General features: G+C 48.4%; 1 protein-coding gene across 5 annotated transcripts in view; it reads left to right on the forward strand.

Moving 5' to 3' along the window:
* Positions 1-19,573, forward strand: part of TLR3 (toll like receptor 3) — a 292,328-nt gene that overhangs the window by 250,609 nt on the left and 22,146 nt on the right. The window lies entirely within an intron of this gene.

A 19,573-nucleotide genomic window follows, 5' to 3' on the forward strand; every position in this document is an offset into this window, starting at 1 on the left:
AAGTCACTATTCCTCTCTCAAAGATTTATTCCATGCCTACTAGTCCACCGCTAAAACGGTTTACACTGTTTAAGTTAACCATTGCACTTTCTTACAGGTTGTGATTCTATATGTGTGTTGTTTTATGTATTGTGAAAGTCTATTTGATGCATCTCTGTCTAACGTTGAGCTCATAACTAGTAGTTATTACCAGCATAATCATGTGTACATATTTCCCCATGATTAGAATAGGATTTAGTACCATTTAAAACTCAAAGAATTTGGAACTGTACCAGTCAGTTTGTGAGGAAATGGAAACAGGCCAAGTTTGAAGGGCCTTACAAAGTAATCTTCCCAACATCTACTGCCCTTAAAGTGGAAGGAAGAGAGACCTGGGTCCACCTCTTCGACATGTGGCTAAAACCTTCACTGGCAAATCCTCCATGACCTACACCACAGACTATTTTTGCAGACATTCTACTATGAACTCTCTAACCCAAGCAAGACACCCCCTGTACTGCAGCACTTGACCAGAGCAAAGACATCCTAGATTGTCAGAAGACCACAAATGTTTCCCCAGTAAACCATCCCAAGACCTGTAAAATTCCAGAAGTTATGTATTATTATACCTTTGTACATGCTTAGTTTGTTGCGGGCATGGCCACATCTATCCATAACCAGTAATCTGCCTGGTCACACGGAGTCGACCTCAACATTGTTACAAGGTTTGCATAGGGGCCTTTCCCACATCAATTACAATTACACTGACGGGGCCCTGCGACTCCCCGTACCACCAGCCTTTTCCTGGCGGTTCAAACCTCCAGGAAAAGGCTGGTGGTAGGGGACTCATAATCCCCTGGGCAGCGCTGCAAGCAGCACTGCCCTGGCGGATTAACACCGCTGGGGCAATTGAGGCGGGAAACCGCCGGCCCCAGCGGTGCGACCGCAGCGCTTCCGCCACGGTCGTAATGCCATGGGAAGCACCGCCAGCCTGTTGGCGGTGCTTCCTCCGAAACAGCGGGTTGTGATGAGGGCCTGTATCTTTTCACCAAGCCTAGCAACATTCAAACCTAGCTAAACAGAATGTGCAGGCAGGGCAATGTAGGGGATGACACTCTTTGGCCCCAAGACCTTCCAGAAAAGAGGTTCTTGAAAGTAGCAAAACCACCACACCAATACACAAACATGTCTGCTCCTGCCTCTGACTGTGGTCACAGATTGGCCCTTAGCGTGTCTGGGGCAGCCTTCTTTAATAGCAATTGGACATCAGACATGAAGTTCCTGTGCAGGGTCATCTACCTCAATGATACAATGGGAAATGAGTCTCATAGGAGAGAGTTAAATGCCAAAATAGATAACCCATGCCAAGAAATCTTGGATACAGAAATAAGTACACGTGGTTGGAAGGGAAGGGGCAATCCATGATTATTTGGAAACTTGCGCTACATTCATTATGTTTCAGAGGCAAAGGGATGATCCATGTTGGCACAAATGAAAATTGTGGAGCAATACTGCATGCACCAGAAATGCACTGAGGCACCTTCACGGTGATGGACTACTCCTGGCAGTGTAGAGAATTTGCTCATGCTCAGCTGGTCCCCGAATGGTGGGGCCTCTGCTTTCTCGTGGCGGTGCTTACCCCGACCCTTGCCATCCCTGGAGAAGACCTATCTGAGCTGTTCCAACATCTGCTACAGAAGAAAACAGCTCTGTTGCATCAGGCTTGCAAGAAAATAATTGCTGGTTATTTTGAATGGGCTCAATACAAGGACATTCCAGAAGAATTCAGACTATTCACTGACACTCAAGTAAATGCAGGAGGGTCCATATCCTTCTTCACACTACAGATAAAAGCGATCGCTCTCAGGTTGCAGATAACCAGGTGGGAAATGCTGAAGATGATCAACAGCACTGAGCTCAGTCTAAAGGCTATCAAGGAAGAACTAAGAGCCATCTGCCTCATGGTAATGCATCATCGGTATGTGTTGGATTGATGACCGTGATGGAGGGTGGGGTATGCACCAAGATCGGCGTGTCCTATGCACATTTATACCTAGTAATGACCTGGACAATGGGACACTGACTTTCGGCATCAAAGCACTGCATCATCTGCAAGCTGACATGAAGAAGGAGGGAGGTGCCCCTGAGAAAAAATGGTTGTTTGATTGGTTTTCTTGGCTCCCCGAGTGGGTCATCAGACTGTGCTTGTCATAGCTACCACTTCTCGTTTCCGTGCTATTTTTGTGTTGTTTCTTAAAAATGGGGGTTTCCTGCTGTAAAAATGCAGCCCTGAAATTAGGTTCAAGTAGCTAGGGAAAGCGTAGTGGGCTCAGAAACAGAAACACGTCAGACCTCGAATAATGTGACTATGACGAAATATGAGGTAGAGAAAGTAGGCCTGAAGCAGCTGATTGACAAATTACAGGTGGGGTGACACATAGCCGATAGAGAAACGCGGCAAACAGGAAAGACCCTCATCGATTCCCCAGATAGGTAACAACATCACAAACTTCCTTGGAAATTGGCCCGCTATAAAACACATTCGGCCAGAGGGATAAGTGTTCCCAAACACCACAAATTTGGAGGGCACATAAGGTTAGGAACACACACACAGTCAGTCAGAACACAGCACACACACCACACACAGTGATCATGCGCTTCCCTTGCAGGACATCTGGATATGTTACTTACTGGTCCATACTATGTCCACGCAAGGTTGAGATCCATCTGCACACTTTATCAGGTGGTCAGATTTATGGCTTCATGACTAGACGCGGATTCCTTTTTTCAAAGAATGTATTAAATCGTTTTATTGCACCTCAAGACAATGTATAAAAAGACGTTGAGAACTTTGCAACTTTGAGAGGCAGTCATCAGACCACAATGCTGTACTGCGCTTTCCTGGCCATTGCATTTAATTCAACAGACTGTTCCTACTTTGCCAGACACCTCTTGTCTTTCATTAATCTAAGGTAAATCCGCATTCGAGCACCACCATGAGCCAGGGCGCTGAAGGTCACCCCAAATATTCCATCTCATGGCCTCCCTGAAACCGCACCTGGTCCACGGAAGGCAATAGCAGGTATGTCCCATGCTGTCTTCCACCCTGCTGCCCGGGGCCCAGCCTTCTCTTCTCCTCAGGGCAATGGGACCTCACTATGGCCCTCATTATGATATTGGCGGTAAGTGCTGCTTACCGCCATGCTGACTGACGACAAAATTCCACGACCGCAGCGGTATACCGCTACGCATATTATGACCCACACATAGAAATCCGCCACTATACGGACACACACACAAGTCCGCCAGCCCAAAGGTCATTGATAAAATGGCAGTACCAAAACCCACACCGTTATGCCAACAGAAATAGACCCACAGCATTATGACCCACGAATCACTGCAGCGGACATTCAACCGCGGTAAACCATTGGCGGTACATACCGCCGCGCTCAAAATACACACACATATAAAACACCACCACATTGGACAATTCAAACTACACACACCTGACACACACACCACACCCACACACCCACACCACTATAAAACACACACCCACACTACCCACAACCCTTTACGACAAAGAAAATTGACAACTGAGAGAGAGATACACGCCAAGAGCACCCACTGAATCAGAGCCACAGAACACTAGCACCCATACACCATCCACGCACCTCACAACACACACCCCAACACATCATCCTACACACCCTCACACACACCACACACACTACACCCATGACACCACAAAGACACCCCAGGTTCTCTGAGGAGGAGCTAAGGGTCATGGTGGAAGAAATCATCCGGGTAGAGCCACAGCTATTCGGATCACAGGTGTAGCAGATGTCCATTGCTAGGAAGATGGAGCTATGGCGGAGAGTTGTGGACAGGGTCAACGCCATGGGACAGCACCCCAGAACAAGGGATGACATCAGGAAGAGGTGGAATGACCTACGGGGGAAGGTGCATTCCGTGGTTGCAAGACTCCAGATAGCTGTACAGAGGACTGGCGGTGGACCCCCACCTACTCCCCCACAACTAACAACATGGGAGGAGCAAGTCTTGGCGATCATGCATCCTGAGGGCCTGGCAGTAGTAGCAGGAGGACTGGACTCTGGTAAGTCAATTCTTTGCTACTTTCACCCCCCTACCTGCATGCCATCAGAAACGCACACCCCTACCCTCATCCCCATCACTCCACTGCCTCACATATACCCCACCATCACAACCCACCCATCCCAATACCAAGCCCTGCATGAAACACCAATGCATGGACCCCCATCACAGACCTGCATGGACACCCATTACCACAGCATGCACACTAGTGACAATCACTTATACAACCAAATCACAACTCACACAAGCCAAAGCTGCATTGGTAATAACAACCATAGAGGGAAACATACCCAGGCACAAGATGTCACACGCAGAAACAATAACACTGCATTTACATACCCACAGGACCCCCACACACCGTCACTAGAGAGAAGGTGCCAGCAACATCCAGTCCCCCCACAGAAGAGGCCCACAGTGATGACAGCACCTCTGCACGCCTGGATCAGAATGACCAACCTGGCCCATCAGGGACCTCTGGACAGTCGGTGACCCAGCCACAGTCCCATACCACCACAGAGCCTCCCCCCTCTGGAAACAGCACCCCAGCACCCACCCAGCAGGCCCATTCCTCTGTCCCCAGGACACGTCAATCAGCAGTGTGTCCAGCACTACAGGGACCCCAGGCAACCCCACAGACACAGGACGATCAGGGACCTGGGGTCAGTGGCAGTGGGCACACGGTTCAGGGGACAGAGGCACAGGACAACAGGGAAGCTAGGAGGACTGCTGTGCGACAGGGGGAGGACAGGGCAAGGGAACCGACTCTCCAGGAGGCACTCACCAACATCCTGGGAGCATACCACCATTCACTAGAGACGATGGGCCAAATACTGGCCAAGTTGCAGGAGACCCAGCAGCTGCAGGAGGGACAGTACCTGGAGATCAGGGAGGACCTGAGGGACATCCACACCACCCTGGGCACCATTGCAGGGGTGCTGGTAGACATGGCCAACACCATGAGGGACACAGTGGCACACCAACGGGCCCCTGACACTAACCACACCAAAGTACAGCCCTCCACCTCCGCTGACGCTAGTGGACAGGAGGCCTCGCCACAGGAACAGCAGGCCACCAGCCAGAGAACATTGCCAAGACCCCCTCCATGAAATAAGACTCCCTTGAATGTCACCCTTGTGTCCCACTCTGTCACCCAGTCCACCTTGAACTGCCATTGCCCCACTCCCTATGCCCCCTTGGACAATGCATCTGTGATACCAATAGACTGGACTCTATCCTGGACATTCCTCCACAATCAACCAAACCCATTGCAATACCCCCTACACTTATTATCAGAGAAATAAACACCCTTGGAACTAATACAAGTATGGAGTCTCTCAATTGATTGAAAAATGTATTAGTTTAACAAGCTGTAAACATTGCAATTCAAATGTACAGTTATATATACATAGGTATGACCTGTAGTGGGCAGCAGTAAACACACCAGGAGCCAGAGTGGGGCACAGATATCTAAAAATAGAGATGCCAAAGGGTACAGTAAGTGGCCATAGAGTTTGGAAAATCAGTCTGCCATGAACAATGTCCAACACAAAACTGCAATGGAAGGTGAAGTTACAGTGTCTTACCTGTATGTCACTGGAAGTACTGTTGAATTATAGTAGTTCTGTTGTCCACATCCTCTTCCTCTGCCTCCTCTTCATCACTGTCCACAGGCTCAACCGCTGCCACATGACCATATCCAGCCTCATCCTCCTGCAGAAAAAGCACCTGGCGTCTCAAGGCCAGGTTGTGCAACATGCAACGATGATCTGGCACACCTTCTTGGGTGAGTAGTACAAGGACCCACCTGTCAGAGGCACCGGAATCTGGCCTTCAGGAGGCCAAAGGTGCGCTCAATTGTCCTCATTGTTCGCCCATGTGCCTTATTGTAACTTTCCTCTGCCCTTGTCCTGGCATTCCTCACTGGGGTCAGTAGCCATGAGAGGTTGGGGTAACCAGAGTCACCTGTAAATATCAAGGGATACCTGTTAGCCAGACACTCACCCTTAGGGCCAACCCCACACCCATATACCAACAGACACTGGGTGGGGACCATGGGCTCACCTATTAGCCACATCCTGTGCCTCTGGAATTGAGACATCACATATGGGATGCTGCTATTCCTCAAGGTAAGGGCATCGTGCACAGAGCCAGGATAGTTTGCATTGACATGGGAGATGTACTGGTCAACCAGGCACACTATCTGCACATTCAGAGAGTGAAAGCTCTTTTGATTTCTGAACACCTGTTCATTTCTCCGGGGTGGGACAAAGGCAATATGTGTACCATCAATAGCACCAATGATGTTGGTGATATGTCCCATTGCATAGAAGTCAGCCTTCACTGTGGCCAAATCCTCCACCTGGGGGAATACGATGTAGGTGCACATGTGTTTTATCAGGGCAGACAATACTCTGGTCAGCACGTTTGAGAACATAGGCTGTGACATCCCTGATGTCATGGCCACTATCGCTTGGAAGGAACCACTTCCAAGAAATGGAGCACTGACAGGACCTGCACTAGAGGGGGGATACCTGTGGGGTGGCGGATAGCTGAAATCAGGTCTGGCTCCAATTGGGCACACAGCTCTTGGATTGTGGCCCTATCAAGTCTGTAGGTTAGGATAATGTGCCTGTCCTCCATTGTTGCCAGGTCCACCAGGGGTCTGTACACAGGGTATGTCTCCATCTCCTATTCCTTCTCAGCGGTTGAACTCTAGGGTGAAAAACGGTGAGTCATATTCAAACATATACACAGATTAATATGCCCTGCTTTTTTTTACAGAAACAGTATGTGAACGTGTAGGTGTGTTGATGTGCCTATGTTTGCTGTGACTCAGTTAGGTGCCATGGCCTATGCCACCCTGAAATGGCGGCCGCCTGACCTGTGAGGAGGGATAAGCGGAACTGGTAAAAAAGGTAATGCCGCTGACGTTGTGCGCCATTGCGGGAGGCGGTTGATGACCGCCGTGCAACTCATCATTGGTTATCATTGGGGCTTACGGGTTCCAGGAGCCAATGGTGATGTACGCCGGCGGTGACGGTACGCACCGCCGCGGATGTGACTGCCATTTTCTATCTGTGCACTCACTTGCTACCTGACCTTCAACAGGAGAGGACCTACACTGCAAGTGCTGCTGTGACAGGTGTCTGGAAACGACCATGGCTCGAGTGTCTGGGTAAAGGGCCTCTACCTTCACTGAGGAGTTGGGGAGAATAGTAGATGGGATCGTACCCCAGTACCCTTTACTTTATGGTCCTTCAGACAAACAGGTAAGTACACTGTGAGCACGAGGCGTAGGGCATGAATGTATGGAGTGCTGTGTGTGTTAGCCTGGTGTAGGGGTGGGGCTGAGGGTTCCTGGGCAAAGTGCTGCATGTTCGGCGGGCAATGTCTGTGCGTAGGGGGGTGGGAGAGATATGGTGGGCCATGAGTATAACAGTCCGGATGGTATGAATAATACCTTTTCTTATGTATCTTTTTCTGCAGGTCAACCCCCATCAGAAAAAGGGTATTTGGCGTGCCATCGCCCAGGAAGTGCAGACCATGGGGGTCTTTGACAGGCGGAGCACCCACTGTCGCAAACGGTGGGAGGACCTGCACCACTGGGCAAGGAAGACAGTGGAGCCCGAGCTGGGGCTGGCCTCCCAATGAGGAAGGGGTGCCCGTCGTACCCTGACCCCCCTGATGTTCCACATCCTGGCGGTGGCCTATCCGGAGTTGGTTGGGCGCTTGAATGCATCACAGGAGCCACAAGGGGGTGAGTACAGATTCTGAATCATGAATTTGCACGCATTAAGGTGTTACCTGAGTGGGGGATGTGGGTCTGTGGGTGCCCCTAGGCCAGGGCAAACATGGCAGGATAGGTTCCATGATGGGCAAACTCAGACACACTCCAACCCCAATAATGCTAGTGGGCATCTACTACTGGGCAGGGTCCTGTGGGTTTCAGGTGTGCAGCTCATGGCGTTAGGCATTGTACCCCATGGCCTGGTGACTAGCATTGTAACTGGTAGTGCATGGCCTAGTGCATAGGGCTGTTCCCTGTGATTTGTGTATGCCAACGGTAGTGTTGTTGCTGGCATTGAGCAAGTGTATTCTTATGTCTCTCCCCCCCTTTTGTTCTGTCAAAGGGGAGCACCACGACAGAGACAGGAGCGGACAGTTCTGACAGCGACACCTCCTCCGATGGAAGCTCCCTGGCGGTGGTGGATACCTCTGTTCCCACCCCAACTACAGGTAAAGCCGCCAACCCCGTACCAGCACCGCCCTCCCAGCAGCCCCTCTAGGAGTTTCCCGTGCATGCTCACCCAGGGGGGTGGGCATCTCCTTCGCCCCAAGCACCTCAGGCCCTGCCCCAGTCAGCCCTGCTGCCCTCAGTGAGGAGGCAATTGACCTCCTGAGATCCCTCTCTGTTGGGCAGACAACCATACTGAATGCCATATATGGTCTAGCAGGGCATTTTCAAGAAGCAAATGCATACCTGGAGGGCATTCAGTTGGTGTGGCGGCCCAACAGAGAGCATTCCAGGCTCTGGCCAACTCACTGATAGCAGCCATTGTCCCTGTCTCTAGCCTCCCCCCTCCAACTTCCTCTACCCAGTCCCATTCCCCTCAACCCCAGTCTATCCCAAGCACACTTTCAGACCTGCATGCACCCAAATCAACACACAGAAATGGCTCAGGCAAACACAAGCACCACACTTCATCCCACAGGCACTCACACAAACGCCATCCAGATGCAGACACAACAACATCCACTGCCTCCATTGTGTCCCCCTCCTCCTCCTCGTCCACCTCCCTCCCAGTTGCGTCTCCACTCACACCTGCATGCACTACATCCTCATCCACTACCTCCATCACCAGCACACCTATCACAACACACCCCTCACTGACAGTCACCACCCCCACATCCATGCACATGTCCCCGTTGTCCGCTTCCACTGTGTCTGTGCCCCCTCTTCCCAAAGTACACAGACTGAAGCACTCAGACACCCAACAGCCATCCACCTCACAACAGCATCCAGCCCATGCACCTGCACCCAAACACACCAGACTGACACCTCCTACCACCACTCCCTCTTCATCCACTCCCAAACCTCTGAGCCCCAGTGTCCCTAAAAGGCTTTTCCTCTCCACCCTTGACTTATTCCCTGCCCCTCCCCCCACCCTTCACTTCGGGCCAGGGTGGGCAGAACCCAGGCGAGCACCTCAGCCACCCAGTCCATGGCCACTGTAGTTTCTGCAGCTACTGCACGTGTGAGAGGCTCAAAGGAGGCACCCGTCAGCACAGCCAGGGTGCCTGCACCACCTGCCAAGGGCAAGAAGGGGCTGCCAGCTAGCAAGGGCAAGAAGGGGACACCAGCCAGCAAGGGGAAGGAGGCACCATCAGCCAGCAAGGGGACGGAGGCACCACCAGCCATCAAGGGGACGGAGGCACCACCAGCCATCAAGGGGATGGAGGCACCACCAGCCAGCAAGGGGGTAGGAGGCACTACCAGCCAGCAAGAGTAAGGAGAGAACACCAGCCAGCAAGGAGAAGGAGGCACCACCTGCCAGCAAGGGCAGGAACGGAACACCAGCTGGCAGAAGCAAGGAGGCTCCACCATCTGCCAACTGCATGAGAGGGACAACAGCCGGCAAGGCCAATGTAAAGGGAACTGACACAGCAGGCAGTATGGATCTAGTGCCTGGGGCTGGAGCAGCATCTGGGGAAACTACACCAGCCGTGGCACTTCAGCCGTCGAAGGCTGCAGGGTAAGGGCTGGAGCCTACCCCCAACACTGCCACCTGCACCGCCGCCAGCACCGCCACCTGCACCGCCAGCAGCCTCACTCCCAGCAGCAGCAGCCCCAGTGTGAAGCCATCCAAGGCTGCAGGGAAAGGGCTGGAGCCTCCCCCCCACCACTGACAACACCGCCACCTGCACCGCTGCCAGCACCGCCACCTGCACCGCCAGCAGCCCCACTGCCAGCAGCAGCAGCCCCAGTGGGAAGCCATCCGAAGCTGCAGGGGAAGGGCTGGAGCCTCCCTCCACCACTGACATCACCCCCGCCAGCCCCGCAACTGCCATCATCTGAGGAGCTGGCGAGCAGTGTGTAGTCGTGACTACATGGGCTGTAGTGCATCCTGGCCCCTGCAATACCTGTAGGTCTGACACCCAGGTGAGAGACTGTGACCTTACACCATCCAGGATCAGCATCACAGGGCACAAGGCCCCCTCCAGAACCTGTGGAAGAAGGCATCCACTCACCCCCTCCTTGCCAGGATGAAGCACACTGGGCACAAGGTCCCCTTCAGAACCAGTGGAAGAAGGCATCTACTCACTCCCTCCTTGCCAGGATGAAGCACACTGGGCACAGGGACCCCTCCAGAACCAGTGGAGAAGCCATCCACTAGAGAGACTGTGGCTTTGCACTCCCCAGGACCAAGCAGTGGGCAGCACACCCACTAGAGAGACTGTGACATTTTGCACTCCCCGGGACCAAGCAGTGGGCAAACTACCCACTTGAAGGACTGTGGCTTTGCACTCCTCAGGACATTGAAGAGGACATGTACCCCCCTCCAGGAGCAGTGGCGTTGTACCATCTTCCGGCTGAGGTGCCCCCCCACTCCCCAACCCCGAGGTGCCTGTGTGTTTTCGACCTGATGCCTCTGCAGTGTTCTCTCCGTATTGAGGCAGGAGTCAAGTGTGGCCTTGGCCTATGTGTTATGGCCCTCTGGGCCACGGACATTTTGGAGTGGGCATTGTCCCTCCATTTTATATATATTGTACATACTGTTTAGTGCTTTAAGGACATATTTATCTAGATTTGTAATATTACACTCACTTTACTCAATTCCTTTTGTCCTTGCGTTATTCCTGAGGGTTACGGGGTGTATATGTGATGTTGTTGCATCTGCTTGTGTGTATGGTGTTGGGGGTGGGGGTGTTGCGTGTGTGTGTCACTCTCTTTTTCCTCCCACCCTCCCTTGTGTGCTAGTTGCAGTACTCACAGGGGTCGTCTTCACCGCTGTTTGTGTTCCTGGTGTAGGAGAAGGTAGACCAGCATTGGAAATATGTGCAGTTCGGGCTCCATGGCGTCGTGGTTCTTCCTTGTGAGTCGTTTCCCTTCTGTGTACTGTTTCCGCCGTGCTTTTGATGGCGTTGGTACTGCCCCGGAAAAGGTGGTGGATTGGTGCGTGATAATACAGTGGACGGTACATTGTCTTCTGCCTGGCTGTTGGCGGTTACCGCCGCGGTGTTTGTTGCTACCGTCGTGGTGGTCGGAGTGTTAAAGTGGCTGTATGTGTTGGCGGTTTCTGCAGTGGTCATAATTCAATTTTTCTTACCGCCGGCCTGTTGGCGGTATTACCCCCGCTTTATCACCGACCGCCAGGGTTGTAATGAGGGCCTAAGTTTCCCCAAGTCTGCCAGCTCATTTGCAACAGTATCATGCAACAAAGAAAAGCAGTCCTTGTGCAGGTATTACCCCCATACTGATAAAACCATGACTTAGTCCCGCACTACCCACTTCCCTTGCCCTGGCCCCCAGGATGAAGCAGATTTAACCTTTCTGGTCCCTGAATATGGGGACTAACCTGTGCCTTTACTATGTTACCACCGCAACTGTCGCCACTTGCTCCCATCTAGTCTGCCCAACGGTACCATAAAGTTCCAATGGGGGGCTTCTGTCTGGACTGGATGCCCTAACTCCCTTTTCACCCAAATGAATCCCCTCCAAAGCACACTCCTGTGCCTCCTCTTCATCTTCGTTCGACATAAGCATGGCAGCAACCAGTGCTGAGGCTGGGCTCACTTCCTACTGAGCCCGCACCCCAGCTGGGGCCCTATCTATTTACCCGGCCTCATCCAGCACTATATTGGACCACTGACCCTCCCACTGACAACATCACTGCTGCTGCTCATTACCTCTTCTACATTAGCAGCCAGTACCAGTGTCCTTTGTATATTCCCCACCCTCCCCCTCCAAGCTTGTGCATGCTGTTAAAATTGGCCCTCACAACTCCACATCCTTCCTTATCTCTACTTTCCAGTGAAGAGCACTCCCTCGAGGAATCCCCTAGACTCCATCAGTTTACCTTTCCTTTCCTGCTGATGTGCACGCATTGTAAATTATCCCGCCCGCATACACAAGGCCTCTTCAGCGCATGACAAAGGCCCTCGCGGTTGTCCACCCACATTCTGTGCCTCGTCTTCATGCGGCTCCTGACAGCAAGACAGTTTTGGTGCACGCCAATGCTGGTGGACAGAGATGGCCCGCACACCTTACCTCTCTCCCCTGGGTATGCTCTCTAGACATGGGAGCTGTCCTACCCATTCACCTTAGCTGGGTCGATCAAGGGGGCAGGTGCGACCTCGAGTAGGCAAATACTGCTGCTGCAGTCTCTCTCCACCCCGATGATCTAAGTGCCGGACGACCGTATTGCTGCCCACGGACGTTCCATCCAACCAACCTTCTGCAGAAGCCCCATGGCCTGGGCCACCTTGTCCTCAGCCGAGATCCTACGGTACGTGAAACACTGATACACCCACAGTATAAACGTAATGAAGCAAAAAGCTAATTAATGCTTTACTGCACTACCACCCAGCACTACCTGTAACACTAAAAGAGCTTCCCCCTTGTACCAGTCACTGTGTCACCAAGGCAAAATGGTGGCTGGCCCTACAGAATGTCAGGTTATATATCCATCGGGCTACTCAGTAGCCCAAATATCTCAAAAACCATGCAGTCAGAGGACTGCACCACTTCCCCAATCACCCCAAGGGGGCGGGGAGGCTACTGGTGGTCACCACCCCTCCCAAAGCCCCATTCTTACACCTCTGATATGTATAGGTTCAAGGTTTGTTGGCAAGTATTGTTGTCCTCCTCTAATTCTTTTTGTAGATTTGTTACATACTTTAGGACACTTCACAACTATATTTAAAATTGTTAACGTGAAGCGTTGGACTATTCAGTTACCTTAATGTTCATAAATGATTTGATATTCAACTCACAACTTTGTTATGATGTGTTTTGTTACTTAAGCAAGCATATTTGAAAAAATAAATAAAAATGGCTTTAAATACCAACCAGAACGTTTTCGACTTTGTTTGTGAGCCAGTGCAAATTGAAAAACAATCATCTGGCAATCATTGTCATATACCATCTCTGGGGACCTATTCCGAAGTTCATGTTAAATGTTATTAAATTCCTATACAATTTTGACAAGTGAAGCTTGTTGATTGTGTGTTATTTGTACCATTTGACATTAAAGATTTATGAAGTCGTTTTGGAGCACAATCCTCCATACATTTTGTAACGTCATTTTATATCCACTTCAGCTTTCACCAAATGCTTTAGATCTGGTATACTTTAACATATAAAGCTTCACTTTAATCTTCTCAAATAATTCCACCGACGAGAGTCCTAGAAGGGTACATGAAGTTTTTGCCCCAAACTCCATAAACTCCATTTTATTTAGGATTTTTGTAAAGAGTTAAAATCCGCCTTCAAGTGGCCTCAGACTACTTTTGAGGTATGAGTACATATATAAAGAAGCAACCGGCAAAGCAGTTTTTTGTAGAACATGGTTGTATTAATCCATTTAAACATCAAGCCAAGGTGTGATTTACTGGGTATACCCACCTCCAGGTCGAACTGCTGAAAAATATTGGTTTACTGTTAACTACAGAACAATACCCAGAGATTCACTAGGCTGGGCAAAAACTGCAACCTTAGTAGCTTCAGTTTCTTTTAAAGGATATACATGCCCTGACTTGTATAAAAATAATTGCATCTTAAATACAGACATTTTGAATACATGTACCCACCAGACTTTGCAAAGAACCTCCGCCAAATACCTCTGTCCAATACCTGTTAAAAAAAACCCTGATCAATGACAAACGGTTTTCAGAGCCATGGGTGTACATTGTCAAGCTCCTGTCATTTTCAGATCAAAGTTTCCCTCTCTGAGAGTTTCCACAAAGGATATGAATGCCCTGGACTGCTCATATCAGACCGTAATCAGTAGTATGAAACCCGGAAATGGCAGGCTGTTTTCCACTATGTCTTCAGAGGGTCAGAGTGAAGGGGCCCAACTGCTTCTTAATCTAAATAAACTTACTTACCACTTATGGGCCCTCAGAATATTGGACTGACTAATAAAATAGGGCAGTGGAACTTTTTCAGATCAAACGAGGCTCGCCACCCAGTTGGCCCATGACAGAGAAATGTTTGCCCTTCTACTTCAAGCATGATAATTTAAGAAGGACCAAGCAGAGGGCAATACATTGCCAAAATGTCTTCCATATATTTCCATCAATGGTCACTTTGTTTTTAGGAAATCCATAAAACATGAATTGTTGCTGCCCTCTTTTTTTACCTATAGAATAGGCCCTGCACTAAGAAACCATACTGTTGGTGTATGCTTGAACTTAACAAATCTCAGTGAATGGTACCTTTTTAGATTATAGTGGGTCACTTCATATCCTTTGCTTGCATATCTAAATAAAAGACTGTTGTTGTCATTACAACTGCCTGAGCAGGGTCAGCAGTAGTTTTGTAAAGTAACAAAGTGTCATCTTGCAGCTACTACAGAGCAGTGAAAAGAATAGAAAGAAGTCCAAAACTGCACAAAAAATGGTAAACAAAGGCCAACCAAATGAGAGGTGAAACTGTGTGGTGATACTGTATCACTGCTGTCGTCATCACAAGTGTTTAATAGGATGCCAGCCTTAGAAGTTTGTTTTTAAATAGGACGAATAGGCTCTGCTCATCTACTGAAATTCAAAACCTTCCACGGTTTAGGGCCTGGATGTCTTGTCTGTGTGAGCATGTAAATTTTGACTAGTAGGGGTGAGATCAAGAAAGCTGGAGCAGCACTGTAAGCTACTCTTCATATTGATTATTCCTTTGATCTGGTACAAACTTCACTTATGGAGGAAGGAGCAAAGTCATTGTAAAGCAATGCCAAACATCCAAGTACATTCACTGAGTCTTTTCAGAAGAATCTCTTTGGTCCATGGTATTGTAGCATGCAAAGAATCAAGTGTTTTGGGTTACTTGAGTAGAGCCAGTCTCACATCATGAGCCCAGTTAATGAAGGTAAACTTAGACATTTGGTCCAAACTTACACCACACGTCTGAGTTTACTGCTTTGGGAATTCACAAAGGGCATTTGCAAGTACCATCTTTAGGTCCGCACTCGGGGTGTAGGTGAAGTGTTTTAGTATATCACAATGCAATAGACATATTAAACATAAGTCATATCAATTACTATCTCACCTGGTACACAAAATGCTTTCTTCAAAAGTTTTAAATATTACTTCATCACCTCCTTGTTTTACTTCTAGATCTAAATCTCTCTTCAGAATGTGCTCAAGAACATTGATGTTAATGCCGTTAATGGCCTGCATAGTATGTGCACGGCTGCTGCTTACCCATATTCCTTTCTTCTGCTTCACTTTATGTTTAAAGCAGATTAGTGCCTTGGAGAAGGTTACAACACTCCACCCTTCTTTCTCACAGTATGTGAAGCATAGGTGGTACATTATGGCAGATTGTAGTCGACTAATCCTCATAATCTTTACTTCTACAACCAGTTTGTCAATTGTGGCACACCCAAGAGGAGACACGTAGATAAACTGTAGCAACATAATCATGTTATATCCCCTGACATATACACGACCCTACCTAGCTCTCCTCATAGCTCCTGTGTTGTTACCAGACAAGCTTTGGCCTTCTTCATTTAGTGAAGGGTTGGTGCTAAATTAGCGCCATTTAAGTGAGATGTGTTATGGCTCCACCACAGATTGCAGTAAGAGGGTGCCAGTTTGCAACAAATGGCTTTAAACGTGACTTGTTGCTAGGGGAAAGGTAGGATCTGAGGATTTTAGGCTACAAATTCCTTACATTGGAGCTGGTGATGTGTCCCTGTATGTTTCATCCTCATCATTTAAGTAGCATCTCAATTAGTTTGTGTTTGTGTGCAGCTCAGCACCACTCTTTTTTTCCAGGCAACCACATGCATCCTGCCTACAGAACATATGTTCAACACACATCAGGCACCAGTCTATTAATGTAGTGTCTCCCAGCCTAACAGAAGACCAAAAGCAAGCCATGCAGGTTCTGGCCAACATAATCCCGGCCCCCTCATATAACCCCATAAAAACATTTTTGTCCAGAGACTTTTATTTTTTATTTCTGTTTTTGGATCATTAGAAAATTAATGTAGCTTGGGTATCTGGGCCAAATTTGTCTGGACAACATTTTTTTTAAATGGTGAATGTCTTGTAGTGATGATATAGGCCCTCATTACGACTTTGTCGGTCTGTTACAAAGACCACTGAAGCCAAAATCCAGCCAGTGCTGGTGGTCTTAAAACTGCCCTAATACGACTGATCTCTTACTTCCGCCCGAAATTGGGTGGAATTCAGAGACCAGTCGTGCTGGTGGTCGGCGGTGCAGAAGTGGTACCGCCACCGGTACCGCCATGGCAAAAAGAGACCACACACCGTATTACAACCCGTAATACTGTGTGGCTGTGTCCAGATGGCGAGGCACTGCCGGCGGTGGAAGCCCCAGGACCCATCCCATCCCGGATGACCTCCTCGACGGACGAGGTAAGTGGATCGTCCCACAAGGGAGGGTGTGTGTGTGAATGCCGTGAATGTGGGGTTAGGGGGGTGTTGTGGGTGCATGTCTGTGTGTGAGTGAGTGAATGGGGGTGGGGGTGAGTGAGTGTTTGTGGATGGGGTGAGTGAGTGTGGGTGGGTGGGTGGGTTGAGTGAGTGTTTGTGGATGGGAGGGCGTGAGTGCGTGTGTGCGGGTGTGAGCAATTGAGTGCATGAGTGCGATTCAGCGGATGGAAGGGGTGAGTGCGTGTAAGCGTGTGCATGTATATGTAAGTGGACAGGGAGGGGGGTGAGTGTTTGTGTAAGTGGAGGGGGAGGGCAGGTTAGTGTGTGTATGCAGTGCAGGGGGAGGGGTGTGAATGTATGTATGTGCTGGGGGAGGGGATGTGAATGTATGTATGCACTGGGGGAGTGAATGTATGAGCTGGAGGTGGGGTTGTGAATGTATGTATGCTCTGGGGGAGGGAGACGTGAATGCGTGCATGAGTGCGGTGTTTGTGTATGTATGTAAGTGTGAATGGAGGTGTATGACACAAGTGCGTGGGTGAGTGGGGGTGTGTGGGAGTACGTGAGTGCATGTGTGGGGGTATGTGGACGTGAGTGCGAGTGTATCCTGGCGACAGGAATGCTTATTCCTGTCACCACCTTGCATAACTGCCAGCTTTTTCTGGCTTTGTGACTGGCAGAAAAATGCTGATGGTCTCCCACCTCGTGGTACCACTAGCGGAATGCTGTAATGTGGCAGGACGGGTGGAGGCTCGGCAGTTTGGCTTTGGCCAAACCGCCAAACTCCTAATTTGGCAGTTACCCCTGCGGCCTGTCATTATGGAGACCGTAATCAGACCCATAATGTTTCATGAAACATGAAACCTATATACTTCATTCTGTTATCAAAGCATAGGTTTTGCGGGTCAAGTAGTCTTATACAGACTCCTCAGAGCAACCCTTCCACCATTTTCCAATATACCAGCTATAATAGAGGAAGAAGAGACATATATAGAAATGAAACAAATATTAATGTTTTTTTATCCTTTTATGTATACACCAAACAATGTTTATGATCTGAATATGAATTAAAAAAAATACTATTTATCTCTCTTGTTTTAGATACATTTTCATAGTTCACTTTATTTGTTTCGAGAATCGCTTGTAGAATGTTGAAAATTTGATAAGAGCATATCAACAGGGACATCTTTTTGTAGCACAGGTTTTGCAAGTACAAGTAGTGTAAGTTCTGTGGGTAGAGGCTTTAGAACTTTTGTCATGTTTTAGCACCCCATCAATATCTTCCCAACCAAATTCACACAATCTTTCTGTACATATGCATGATCCAAAACATTTGCACATCTTCTGATCAAGTAGAACACTCTTTTAATGTGTCCACACACAGAATATGATGTTGGTAGAAGGTCATTTAGCGGTTCTGATCTCTGGAACTCACTGTACCGAAGATCATCAAATGTGTGGCAGTCAGAATTCATTTTCCACACATGCACAAGGTATTTTTCTACATCTTTGAAGTCACATTCTTCTTCTGTCTCAGCAAATACTTTTAGAAACTTTGCAGGTTCAGCACTTAAAACTCAAAGCTTTGTTCCAATTTTGCTCATAGTGTCATCATCCGTAACAATATGTGCCTTGATAAGAACACTAGCCATCTCTTGGTCAAGTTTCTTGTACCGAATATGAAGCGGGATGAGGTCTCTTTTCTTGCCTGCACCATAACCTATCCATAACTCTGACAATCTTTGACTTATGAACATTGCTGCAAATCTAAGTAGCACAGTAATAACACTTGTGACAGTATAATGACTCGATTGGAACCATTTTGAACAGCCCACTGAACATGTTGCACAACACGACGGTCAGCTTTCTCCAGTTTGCTCTTATGTTCTTGAACAATATGGCCCGTACCTTCTGAATATAACTCTGCAGAACGAACTCATTGACAATCATCCCACTTGCAATAATTGGAAATTCAGTGTTCACTGAAGCATCAGCAATGTTTTGGCGAGTTAACATCTTAAAGTTCATCTTGTTCCATATTTGTGACCAGAATTCATCAAGTTGCACAGGTATATATGTTGAATTTTTGATTCAGGCATGGCTAGTTGTTCGTCTGATTCTCTCAAATTCTTTGACAGGTAGTTCAAGATAACTGTCAAAGACAATGTGCAGTTCTCGCAAGGTGCACACTGACTTTAATATCTGTAGAACAGTCTGAAGGACCTTTCCAAAGTTTTACATGGATGAAATCTTGACCATTAGTAATTGTGACATATAGTCCACAACCACATCAGTTTTCAATGAGGTCACCTTTTCGAATTGAAATTCTTCAGGTGAAAGGTTTTTTTCGAGCTCTTGTACAAGCTTGTGCTTCACTGGTTTCGTTGCAGCATCTCCATCAAATAATGGATTATTTGGAAGAAAATCATGCTACAGAATGTCCTTGATAAATTCACCGCTTTAATTTGCTACATCCATCTCTTTATGTGCTTGCAAAAGTTGTTGGTTGTTTTAACCTGTTTTGTAGTGGCTGGTTGGATGAAACTCTTAAAATAGCACTTATAGCGTGGAAGTTTAGCTTTAGTGATTATATCAAACAGCTTTTTCTCTTTCAATGCAAATCTCTCCTGCTTCAGTTCTGGGTACTGTTTCGATCCATGTTCCAGGACATCTAGTAAACATGTCCTTATAGTTATCAACATATTGTTTGGTTACAGAGTTGTGTAGTCGCACAGGCTCAGTCATGTCAAAGGGCATTTCCTTACTGCTGCATGAAACTAAGAAGGCTGTCAACATGTTTATTAAAAGGTTCCCCTGTCTTTCCCACAAGTTTGTGGTGATGAACAGTTTCACAATGGTC

The sequence above is a fragment of the Pleurodeles waltl genome, chromosome 1_2, assembly GCF_031143425.1.
Source record: "Pleurodeles waltl isolate 20211129_DDA chromosome 1_2, aPleWal1.hap1.20221129, whole genome shotgun sequence".
Taxonomy (NCBI): Eukaryota; Metazoa; Chordata; class Amphibia; order Caudata; family Salamandridae; genus Pleurodeles; species Pleurodeles waltl.